Source organism: Lutjanus erythropterus, chromosome 22 (genome assembly GCF_056507025.1).
Source record: "Lutjanus erythropterus isolate fLutEry1 chromosome 22, fLutEry1.hap2, whole genome shotgun sequence".
In the NCBI taxonomy this organism is placed as follows: domain Eukaryota; kingdom Metazoa; phylum Chordata; class Actinopteri; order Lutjaniformes; family Lutjanidae; genus Lutjanus; species Lutjanus erythropterus.
The window spans coordinates 19994245-20005161 of record NC_139338.1 but is presented as its reverse complement, the minus strand read 5'-3'; the positions used below and the strand labels follow the sequence as shown (position 1 = coordinate 20005161).

Here is a 10917-nt window from a genome sequence, read left to right as displayed (position 1 = left end):
AGTCGCACTGCGACATCTCCAACACAAACAGATATGGACAGTGAATCAATACTCAGTTGAACACATCAGAATGCTGTCCCACTTATAAATCAATCGATGGCCTACAAAAGGCCAGCACAGAGAGCTTCCACTGTATAACAATTCCCAGTCAACTTTCAGTAGACTGACTAATCAATCACACCCCTGCAGATGGAGGCAGTGACCACTGAGATGACGGCATTTGTTGTCCCAACAAACCACATTAGAGGAATTGAGTTGAGAGGCTCAAAAATGCATTATTCCAAAGTATCAGTGCACGGCTGACAACTGAACCAGAGGTTATTATTTCACAGGTCTGTCGCTGGTGTATCGATCTGTTTTCATGTGCTGATGGTTGTTAAATGTGAATACCTATCTACTTGTGCCCCAGTCTGCATTAAATAGTGTAATTTCCATTGTGTTGTCCCTGATGGTATCGAAGTGGACTTTACATAGCTGGGAAAGTAATTAAGTTTACTCATGGTTAGATTGTGCTGTAGAAACAGTCTGTTATTATATTTAGTTTGAAGTATAATCCTGTTTATCAGATTTTCTCAGCCCACGTTTTCCTAAATGTCATTCAAACTTTATCCAACTTATTTACTTGATGAAATCAGGACTCACTGTGCAGAAAGCTCTTGACATTCTGTTTCTTCAAAATCAATGAAGATTAGGCAGAAGAGATAAGTAAAATTACCCAATTTAACTACAGTGGGGTCGGGTGGGGGAAAGAAGTATCTCCACATTTGGAAACTATTTGCCAATGAACTTTTGCCCCTTCTAGTCCAAAAACTTCTACAGCTGACCGTTGACTAAGCCCCTCCATCCAAACCAACCATAACTAGCCATGTCAAGCTTCACACGTCTCTGTTGAAGTGGTGGTGTCTTTTTTGTGGTCTTTCAAAAACCTAAAACACAAGAGCAAATGTGTGAGACAAAGGATTCAACTTTGTCTTTATCTGCTCTAATGTATTTTTATTTTTTTTTGTTTATTATACAGGAAAAGATTAAAAGTAACAAACTCAGTTAAAACTGGTTTTACAGCAGGTTCCTGTTCTATAGCACATGAAAGACAAACACATCACAAAACAGTCAACAAAACAAACAGCAACATAAAACATTTAAAAAGGCAGGGACTTGAATGAAGTATGCACACGTTATGGGTTAGGTTAGTGGTTGCAAGTGTATCCTTCCATCAGATAGTGTTTATATGTCTGTTTAAAATGTATAGGAGAGGTTATTTTTCTAATATGATATTCCAGAGTTGGGTATATGTGTGAAAAAATGATCTCTGACCATAACTATTTTTGTAAGCTGGTACTGGGATAAGTGCTCACCCATGATTCTGAAATTGCCATTATATGTGCTTTTGATTGCATGAGCATAATCTTAATTTTATCAGTTTTTGGGGCAAGACTTCAAGTGTTTTGACGGCAAATTCTAAAACCTTGAATTCTGCCAAGTTGAGTGACAGTAGATACATTTTTTTCCAGAATGAAACAATCTTTTTTGCGGTTTAGCTGCTTTAACTTGAACATTAACATTAGTACATGGAGCTGTGGCCACCTCAGAAACACGTGACTCTGGAGCAGCACTGAGGTCAGATTTTAACACCTGTGAAGCTGAGGAAGGCCTTGATAAGCATACCAGTAGAGACTGTAATGGTCTTGAGACAACCTGAGCACAAGGGGGAGCTGGTGAGCCAATACCTGATTGGGATGATGCTAGTGTTGCAGAGAAGAGCTCAGCCAGCGGTTGTTGACCGGAAGTGACCTGTGATGAGCACACCTGGTCCTCTGAGCACGCAGTGGACAACAGTCAAACTGCGGGAGCACTTAAAACTGAGTAAAATATGTTTTCCATTAAGATACGTGCACCGAGCCTGCTAGGATGGATACCATCCCTCAGATAAAAGGAAGAAAATTTCCAGAAGAGGTTAAAATTGTCAATAAAAACCATCATCAGACTGGAGCCATGAATGGAGGCTGAGGATACGGCTGAAACGGCCAACGCTGTGGCTCAGTGGTGGCAGGGGTCCGGAAATGAAAATGCGCTTACCACAGTCTTTCAACATGTGAAGAAGCCTGCTAAAATCCTGCTTTAAAATTTCAGAAGTCTGGTTGGAGACGTCATCCCGATGACCGGGGTGGTAGGAGACACAGCTTGTGGTGCAGTATGGGACTGTGCACTCTGTACGGGAGCGGATGATGGAGGACGGGCCGAAGAAGAGCCCCGCGGAGCCGGGGTGACTGGTTCCTCCTGGCATGTTCATCAGGCGGGCCGGGAGTGGTGGAGATCCGCTGGACTCATTTGAAGTCATGGGAGGTGAAGGAGGAGGCCGCGGGTTCCCAGCCAGTGGAGGAAATTCATGTAAATCCAGGATGTCATAGCGGTTGTTTACCTGGACGTCACAGGCTATGGGAGTACGAAACGACAGACTCCCCCTCCTTTTGCGGTCGCCGACAGCAACCCAGGTATCCGAGTGTGAGGGAGTGGAGCTGACTGGGGCTTCTGGTTTAGGTTTAGCCCCGAGCCGAAGCCAGGGGTCCTCGTGGAAGGCGGGTGGAGCGGAGCCAGCAGCTGGGGCGGCAGCAGCGGGCCGCGTAGAGCCGATCAACGGAGCAGCGGCATCAGCAGCGGGTGGAGTGGAACACGCGGCCGGAGCCATAGTAGCGGAGCCGGTAGCCGGAGAAGCAGCAGCAGCGGTCGCGGCCGGAGGAGTGGGATCGTCAGCCGAATAAAGAGCCGTGGCCTCCAGCTCTTCACCGGTGGCGGACACTTGTGCCGGACCGAAGAGGAAATCCTCTGCTCCAGCTCGAAGATCTTCTCTCCGAGGAAGACACAGCTTTGATAGCCGGATGGTGAGGTAAGTGGAGCCATGGCTACCTGAGCGTGTGCTCAGCTTGTTTACTTTACTTGAGATAAAACAGATAAAAGCGTCTGATTGCTAAGATCCGTGCTCCAATTAAGAAGTGTAGTTAAAACAACCAGGATCTACAAAGTGTACCCTAAAAAGCTTGCTCAAAACTATATAAAAGTTCAGTTTTGACAGAACTGTTTGACGAGGGACACAGCGCGGACGCTGACGCCGCCACATGCGCAGTCCGGAAAACTGTAAACGTTAGCATGTCCAGCTAACTAGCTTACTACCTGCAGTAACATTACCTCCAGTCACACTAGTGTTAGATAACGCTGCACTTGCCAAACTCGTGGCTTATTCCCAGGGGTTAAACTTGAATTTGCGATTTGAGGAGGAGGAGGATGTGGATAAAATCAAAGTGGCTTGCTTAGCTTAGCTCTTATGCTTTCTTCCTTGCGCTTCCTTTTCCAGTGTATTTTAGTTGTCTGTCATATACATGTATGTGTCGTATTTCACCGTTGGACGAATGTTTGCTGGGATGCAGCTTTAGCCTCTGTCTTTTTTAGCATTAATGTTATATCATGCAGATAGCCGTTAAGTAACTTTACATATTTAAAAACCTTTGACAGGCTTCTTCTTTTAAAATGTGTCAGAGAGAAACATTAAAAAGTCAGATAGAGACAGATTTCTCAGCTGACTCAACAAGTTTCAGCATTAGCTTACATTAGCTAGCTACACTTATTAATTCTGCTCAGGAGAATGATCATTTTAGTCCACAAAATCCACAGTCCTCAGCTGGAAATGAGAGGCTGCTCTTGTTTACTTCTGTGTGGAATTTAAGATGTAGTTCTTCAAAACTTATCACCAGGTTCAGTGTTAAATCTGCCATCATTGTCACTGTAAACTACATATGTGCAGTGCGAGAAAGCTTGACAGACGTAGCAACAGTAACTAAGGACAGTGGGGTTTAGCGAATCAGTCAGTTGTTGATATTGTGGGACTTTTTGGTGTTTGTCCCATAAATGACTTCATTTAGAAATGAATTGTTAACTGACATCCATCAAAAGCTACAATGATTAGTCTGGTAACTGGGAAATTAAAAAGCTCTTATTAAGTGTTACATTTAATTAATTCCAGCTGTGAGCTGTAAGAACTTCCTCTATAACTATAGCGGGCAGGGTGCATACAGCATAAATGCTTAATGGGGGGGACAATTAAAATGTCCACATTCGCACGCAGTCCTGTAATTCTTCAGAAACGGATCAGGAGTGATTGCATAGGTGCACTGATATGCAGTCTTAGGGATTCTCTGGAGACCTTTTCATCATGCACACCGACAGGGACTAATAGAATAATCTACACCAGCAAGTAGATGACTGATTGGCCTTCCCATCTCCCCATCGGGCTTTAACAACAGCACATAACTCAAAAATCTCATACACATCACCTAAATAGCGGATATGCACACCCATGATGCATTAGACAACCATTAACGATCACTGACCTATGCTGATTTAAATCGCGATCGAGTGATAAGTCATCATAGTGTGATATGATTGATTAACTTGTTGCATTTAGATCAGCACATTCTTTGGCACTTAGCATACACACACTTTATGTTGATATATTTAAATGCTCCGTACACTTAACAAAGATATGACGCAACATGTTTGTTTTTGCTCGCATTTTTCATGAGGTCTAAGACTTCTTCTGTGCACACAAAAGGATTAGTTCTCTCAAATTTTGTTCCAGTTTTTTTTATAGTAATATAATCCATCCACCTGACAGGTGTGGCATATAGAGATGATTAAACAGCGTAATTATGACACAGGTTTTATCTTGAAAAAGGACTTTTATTAGACACTGAACTATGGCTGTTTCACTTTTTTTTTTCCAGAAGAGGACAGTCATGACCCGCCTTACTCTGTCTCTGATTGGCTAGTACATGTAATGGCTTTACCCTCCCGGGAAAGGAGGACTGTAGCCACATTACCACAATACCGAGGTCATGTGATGCCTACTGCGGGGTTGAGCTCATTATCACCACAGATTTTTCTTTGGAGTGTAAATGTCACGTTGAGATCAGCACATGGGTTTATTAAAACATGTATGGATCAGTACTGTCACACACAAGTCAGGAACACAGCCTCTGATTGAGTGACAAACTCACCCCAAGGCATCTTGGGATTGCCAGCAGGCAGCTAACAACATGCTAACAACAACAACAAAACTACAGAAAAGATTCAGTGTTGGATTTTTCTCCTTTGCAGTTCAAGGCTTGATTACAAAGTTTCTCAAAGGGATATAATCGCACCAGAGCCAACGGTAAAGGTAAAGTGATAGCAATAGCATTAGCTTAGTGTTAGCCTTTCCTGCTCAGCTTACTTCAGGGCTAACCCCGTCACTTCTCCAGCAGTTGGACCACAACAGACCAGACTTTTCTTCTTCCAGATTGGAAGCTTTCTGTTCTGCTGCCAACATCACCATCACTCTCGTCTGTTGCTCACTTTCACTCACTCACACCCCGCTCACATGCCCTAATCCTTACAGGAGCTACAATACGCTTATGATGGAATGCTTCATTAAAGTTCAATAAAAACATAATTATTAAGGCAGTTGCAGTAAACTGCCATCCCACAGGGATATGTTGCTCTGTCACCGCTGTCAGAAAAAATCCAAACTGTGCCATAATCATGCTGTTTAATCATCTCTACATGCCACACGTGTCAGGGGGATGGAGTAACCTGGCAAAGAACAACAGAACTGAACAGAATTTGAGAGAAATAGGTATTTTATGTGCATAGAAGGAGTCTTAGATCCTTTACTTTATGAAAAAATGGGAGCAAAAACAAAAATGGTGCATTTGTATTTTTGCTGAGTGTAATTTGTGATTCAAGTAGGTCACTGGCAGTAGAGTAAGGACTTATTTTTTTAGAAATTCTGAAGGATTTATCATCCATGTGTGATAGAAAGCTCAGAATTGCAGGATGAAACAGATAACATTACCATAGTGTGGTTTTTTTTGTGTGTACTGTTATTTATGCTGCTAGAATTCAGGCAAAGTTGCCATAACTCATGTGCCTTGAATGAATCACACAGTGAAGCCAATAATGTCCTGTGGTTGCAGCAAACTATAACAATAGAAAACAGAAAGCATTCGAATCACACAGTTGGCAGGGAACCCACTACCAGTATGACTGGGCCGCCGCCGCCGCTGCCGCCGCTGCTCCCCTCTCACTCTGAAACGCCTAAGATTGATGTGTTCATTTAACATTAGCCTCCAGCACCACAAAGAGGATAAGCACCTGGGCTCTAAAAATACCTCCTTTTCAGATTATGTGAGGAAGAGAAAATCAGATGAGTGAAATTACACTCCAAATGGAACCCCATTCATATTACACTGTGCTCCTTGCCAGCTATCCACTGTGTTCACAGTAACGCCTCGCTTGCTACTGAAATATTGATATTCATATGGAAATGCTACCCTTTATTAACATAATAACATAAACAAATTGGGGATTTGATTTGGGTCCAAGGAAAGAGGCGGTGGGGCACTTTTGGCAAGCTTACTAATCAACAGCTGTGTGTCTCTACCCAGCATGATGTATGCTTATACAGCTTCAGTCGGGAAGCTTTTATAAGAGAATATGTATGTGTGTGTGTGTGTGTGTGTGTTGGTGGTTTCTTGTGAGGGTGTGTGGTGTGTGATTATATATCTATAAGCTTGTTGTCATAGTAACAGTGCCAGGGATGGCTTACTCTATTTTTTTTTCTTTCATAGTCTAAGAAAAACAGCCCCTGGGAATCAAAAGCTAACAATTAACTGAGCTGCGTCAGCCATTTAAGGCTTTTTCAAAATTGCATGTTAATGAAAATAGTATCACAGGGGGTAAAAAATGGTTACTATTAAAGACCATCCCTTTTTCTGCAAGGGATTTGCGTTTATGCAGATAATCCTTTTCGAACATCAGTTCATTTACATTAAAAGTGTGTGTGTTGTGTGTGTGTGTGTGGGTGATTGTGGCACATACAGTAGCATCACAGCGTTGGAACAAGCATACAAGTAGCTACTATTTTGCTCAATAACCCTCGATTCCACTCATTCCACTAGAGATGAGGTAGCTGGTAAAGGTCACACACTTAAAATAGAACCTACCTAGTATGGGCAAATGGCAGCACAAGGGGAAAAAAAAGGCATAATGAGTCTAGTGTCGCTCCTTCAAATGTGCGTTTTTACCTTTTTATGGAGATATTGCTCAGCAGCCATGTCCTCTCTCATCACTCAGGGCTTCTCTCCATGTAAGTGAGATGGAAAGAATGGGGATGTGGTCAGTCAGTCATGTCTAAGAAGACCTTGGAGGACCACAGAGCTTTGCCACTAGAGACTTCACGGCACAGAGCTGATAGATTGGTCCGCCCAGCGGACAAGCTCAGGCGAAAAAAAAAAAAAAAAAAAAAAGCAAGACACCATGACCACACCTGGGACATTAAATCACACTGGAATATCATTAGGTTGATTCCTCTCGGGGACGGGCGCTAATAGGTCCATTTCACACTAAAACAACTTGAGGGAAGAGTATATCACATCAGGGTAAAATCAGAGGGAACTGTGAGAGCGTGTCATGTGATTCCTTGAAAGAAGAAAAAAAAAACCTTGGCATGTAATCACACTGAAAATGCACTCCAGGAGGACCATATGCAGAGAAAGCAACTGCATGTCTGTATATGGCAACGGCATGATGAATGTGCAGTCCCATCGAAACCTGGAATAAATTAGAACAGAGCAGTGAGGTTTCAGACGATTTCTCAGTATTAGGGCCGCAACTAACAGCATGTTTTAAACCATTAATCTGTCAGTTATGTTCTTGATTAATTGCTTAATCATTTTTTTTTCTGTAAAATGTCAGACGTCGGGGATATATGTCCATAATAATGTCTCAATTGTGCCCCGTACTGATTTCTTCAAATTGCTTGTTTTGTCCGAAAACCCAAGGACAGGGCAGGAATTGTACTGTGGCCAAATGGCAACTGTCATAATGCCTCTGCTTGGATTAAAAATTGCCAGTTTGGCATGCCCTCTTTTGTTGTGCCCTTAAAGGAGAAATCTGTAATATATTTACTATAATAAATCACAAAATAACCATGATATAGATAAATAGGATTTCAACCTGTTTAACATACAGTCTGGACTGCAGTACTTGTTTTTTGATCTACAGTTTTGCTCTTTTGAAAGAAACTTGTGGAATTTGTCTGTTTAAAACTTAATGTGATGCAATAAACTCACATTTCGCAGTGTCTCCGTCATCGGGTTGGACATAAACAGTAGTAAAAAAGATTCCTCCCACTCCCTCAAACATATGTGCAAACATTGACAGCTAACCTGCTAGCTAACATTAGGTAACAATTTATGGTATGTGATAAGCACAAGCTGCTAAGCTCTAGGACAGAATATTGCTGTATAGTGTTAGCTAACTGCGAACATACTGTGCATAGAGTTTATAACTTGCTGTGATGTCTTGTTGCTACTTTGCCAGCATCAAATGGGAAGCAGCACACTGGCTAGTTACTGTGGTAACAGCCAAAAGAACTCCTCAAATACTGTCCAGCACACTTTATAGATAGTGAATTAACACTAGTATGAGTCATGTTTAGTTTGGTGTCCATCTAATCCACCAACCAGCACGTATTATAGTGAGCAATCCAAATTTTTGATTTGGAGCAGAGGCTTGTAGGGAATTGAGGCAACAAAGTCCAAAATGTAGAGATGGCAGGGAAATACAGTTTGTCTTTATAGAGTATATTGATGCCAAAGATTGTCCACATATGGCACCTTTTATCTTGTGTTTGTAGAGTTCTGTGTTTGGCGAACTTGCAAGGAATAATATGTTGTATTTTGGCACAATATTAAAAGGGAGTTTAGCATAATATTTTCCCAGAGAGTGCAGGGAGCTTCCGCTTAATTCAAGCTGAACATTTTGTCACCATCAGGCTTCAGAAACACGAGGTAACTACTAAAGTATGATAAGATCGTCTCACGTGGACTGTGGTTAGTTATTGATTAATGATTTACAGTTTAATAATGTGTGTTTTTGTTGATTTCTGACAGTGGCTGATCTGGCTCATCACCTGATTGTGCTAATACTGTTTTATCTTCATACAGAGTTATCATCACTAATTGTTATTTCACCGTTGCCCCAATAAATCTGTATTTATCAAAGGCCAAAGTGGCATTGCCCAAAAAATGACTTAATTATTTGACTGATAGACTCTTCAATCCTGGTGCAAAGTGTCAGTATGACATGGCATGAAATATCAGTACAATTTCAGCCGCCAAAAAAATAACAGACAGGCTTTGAGTTTTCAAAGAGAGATAATTCCTTTGTTGCACATATGAAATGACACCAGTGACTTTGTAGTCAAGCCACCCCGCAGCTTCCTCTGTGTTCCCATCATTCTTGCATACCATCATTCGGCGGCCATCAAACAGGCAGCAACAGACGCAGTTCCATCTGCCCGATGTGAAGGACAAATCACAGGGGTGCGTTTGATTCATGTGCCCTCTGGTGAGAGAAGCCCCTGCCGCTCCACCGTTTATCCTGAAATCTTTTCTGTGTCATGAGCTCCGGGGGTACCGCTACTCCTTCTATACTCATCAGCGCCTGCAGCGTCTAATGGAAGGAAGAAAAGCAAGAGATCAGATTTGCTAATTAGGCTGATTTTAGCATGTTCGCTCTAATCCAAGCAAACGCCGTGCTGAACACTCTAACCAACAGCTAAATGACCTGTGCGGAGGTATTAATTGCAATCTCTTAGTTATACATCTTAATTAACCCCCACCTCACCGTGCACCACCTCTGAAATAGACCCCTCTTCCTGATAAGATTGAATTTATAGCTGAAAGTGCCTCTTTTGTACCGTGAGTGAGCATGTTTTCCAATTAACTGGGAAGTGTTTGAGAGAGACACTGCATCAAAAGTAATAAATATAACAGCAGGGAAGGGTTTACGCTATCCTCAAGGATTATAATGAATATGACTATAAATGGGTAGGAAAAAAACTAATTTGGCTGATACAAAGATTTTGCTCTTAATCTGTCTGATTACTTTCTAATAAAGCATTAAAAAGACGTCCTCTAACAGAAAATTCAAAACAAACATACTTGTGTAAACCAAATAAAGGTGTGATTGCTGGAACATTTTTTTTCCAGCACTGCTTTATAATAGAAATAATGAAAAACCCCCAATTCCAATTCCTTGTGCAAGATTAAATAAAAAACACAAGGCTATAATTTGCAAAAACGTAGACTGATTAACATTATTCTCTTTTGTAAATATACACTCTTTGCAGGCTGTTTTTATTTACACAACGTCACGACTTTTTTGGAATTGGGGTTGTAATATATATCTGTTGACACTGCATGATCTTTGTAGTGGTGATCTTCTCCAGCACACCTTCAGAAGAGTTGTAGAAGTTTTTGCACCAAAACTGGACTGATTACTCCAGTTAGGAGTTGGCGATGCACGAGCCAGATTGCTTCAGATTTGGAAGATAATCAAAGGGCTAAAGAGATTAGGGATTCACTAACCTAACCTAATTATTCCTGACACGGACGAGCAAGATGATGCCTGAAGATTTGGGGAAGAACAGCAGAATTATGCCGCGTGATTGCAAAAGAGATGTTTCCTCATGCAGCCGTGTGGACAGGTCAAGGCCCCTGTCAAAACAGAATGCGAGGACTGGTATTCAGGCTGACAATATGAGGTCCTCTTGACATTTCTGATGGATCTGTGTTGTTCCCTGAATCTTTAATCACTCACCCTCAGTGTGGCACAAAGTAGACGGATAACGGTCTTGCATTTCATTTAAGCCTCTGTAGTTAAATATCAAAAGATTGATTCAGGTGTTGTGCTTGAAGATAATTAATTTTTTAAAGAAAATGGCATTGCTGAGCTGAATGAAAAATGGGCGTTGTTTTTTTTTTTCCCCTTGTGGTCACAACTATAATGCTGCATTTTATTACTTTACAATGGAATTTGCCA

The 10917-nt window shown here is 41.7% G+C and overlaps 1 long non-coding RNA gene across 1 annotated transcript; it reads right to left on the bottom strand.

Annotated features, from left to right (window-relative positions):
* Positions 1-275: 275 nt before the first annotated feature.
* On the bottom strand, positions 276-1972 carry LOC146306872 (uncharacterized). The gene is made up of 2 exons (XR_014768994.1): positions 1728-1972; positions 276-926 (listed from the first exon to the last, which is right to left on the bottom strand). It is a non-coding gene; the product is annotated as an uncharacterized LOC146306872 (long non-coding RNA).
* Positions 1973-10917: the final 8945 nt, after the last annotated feature.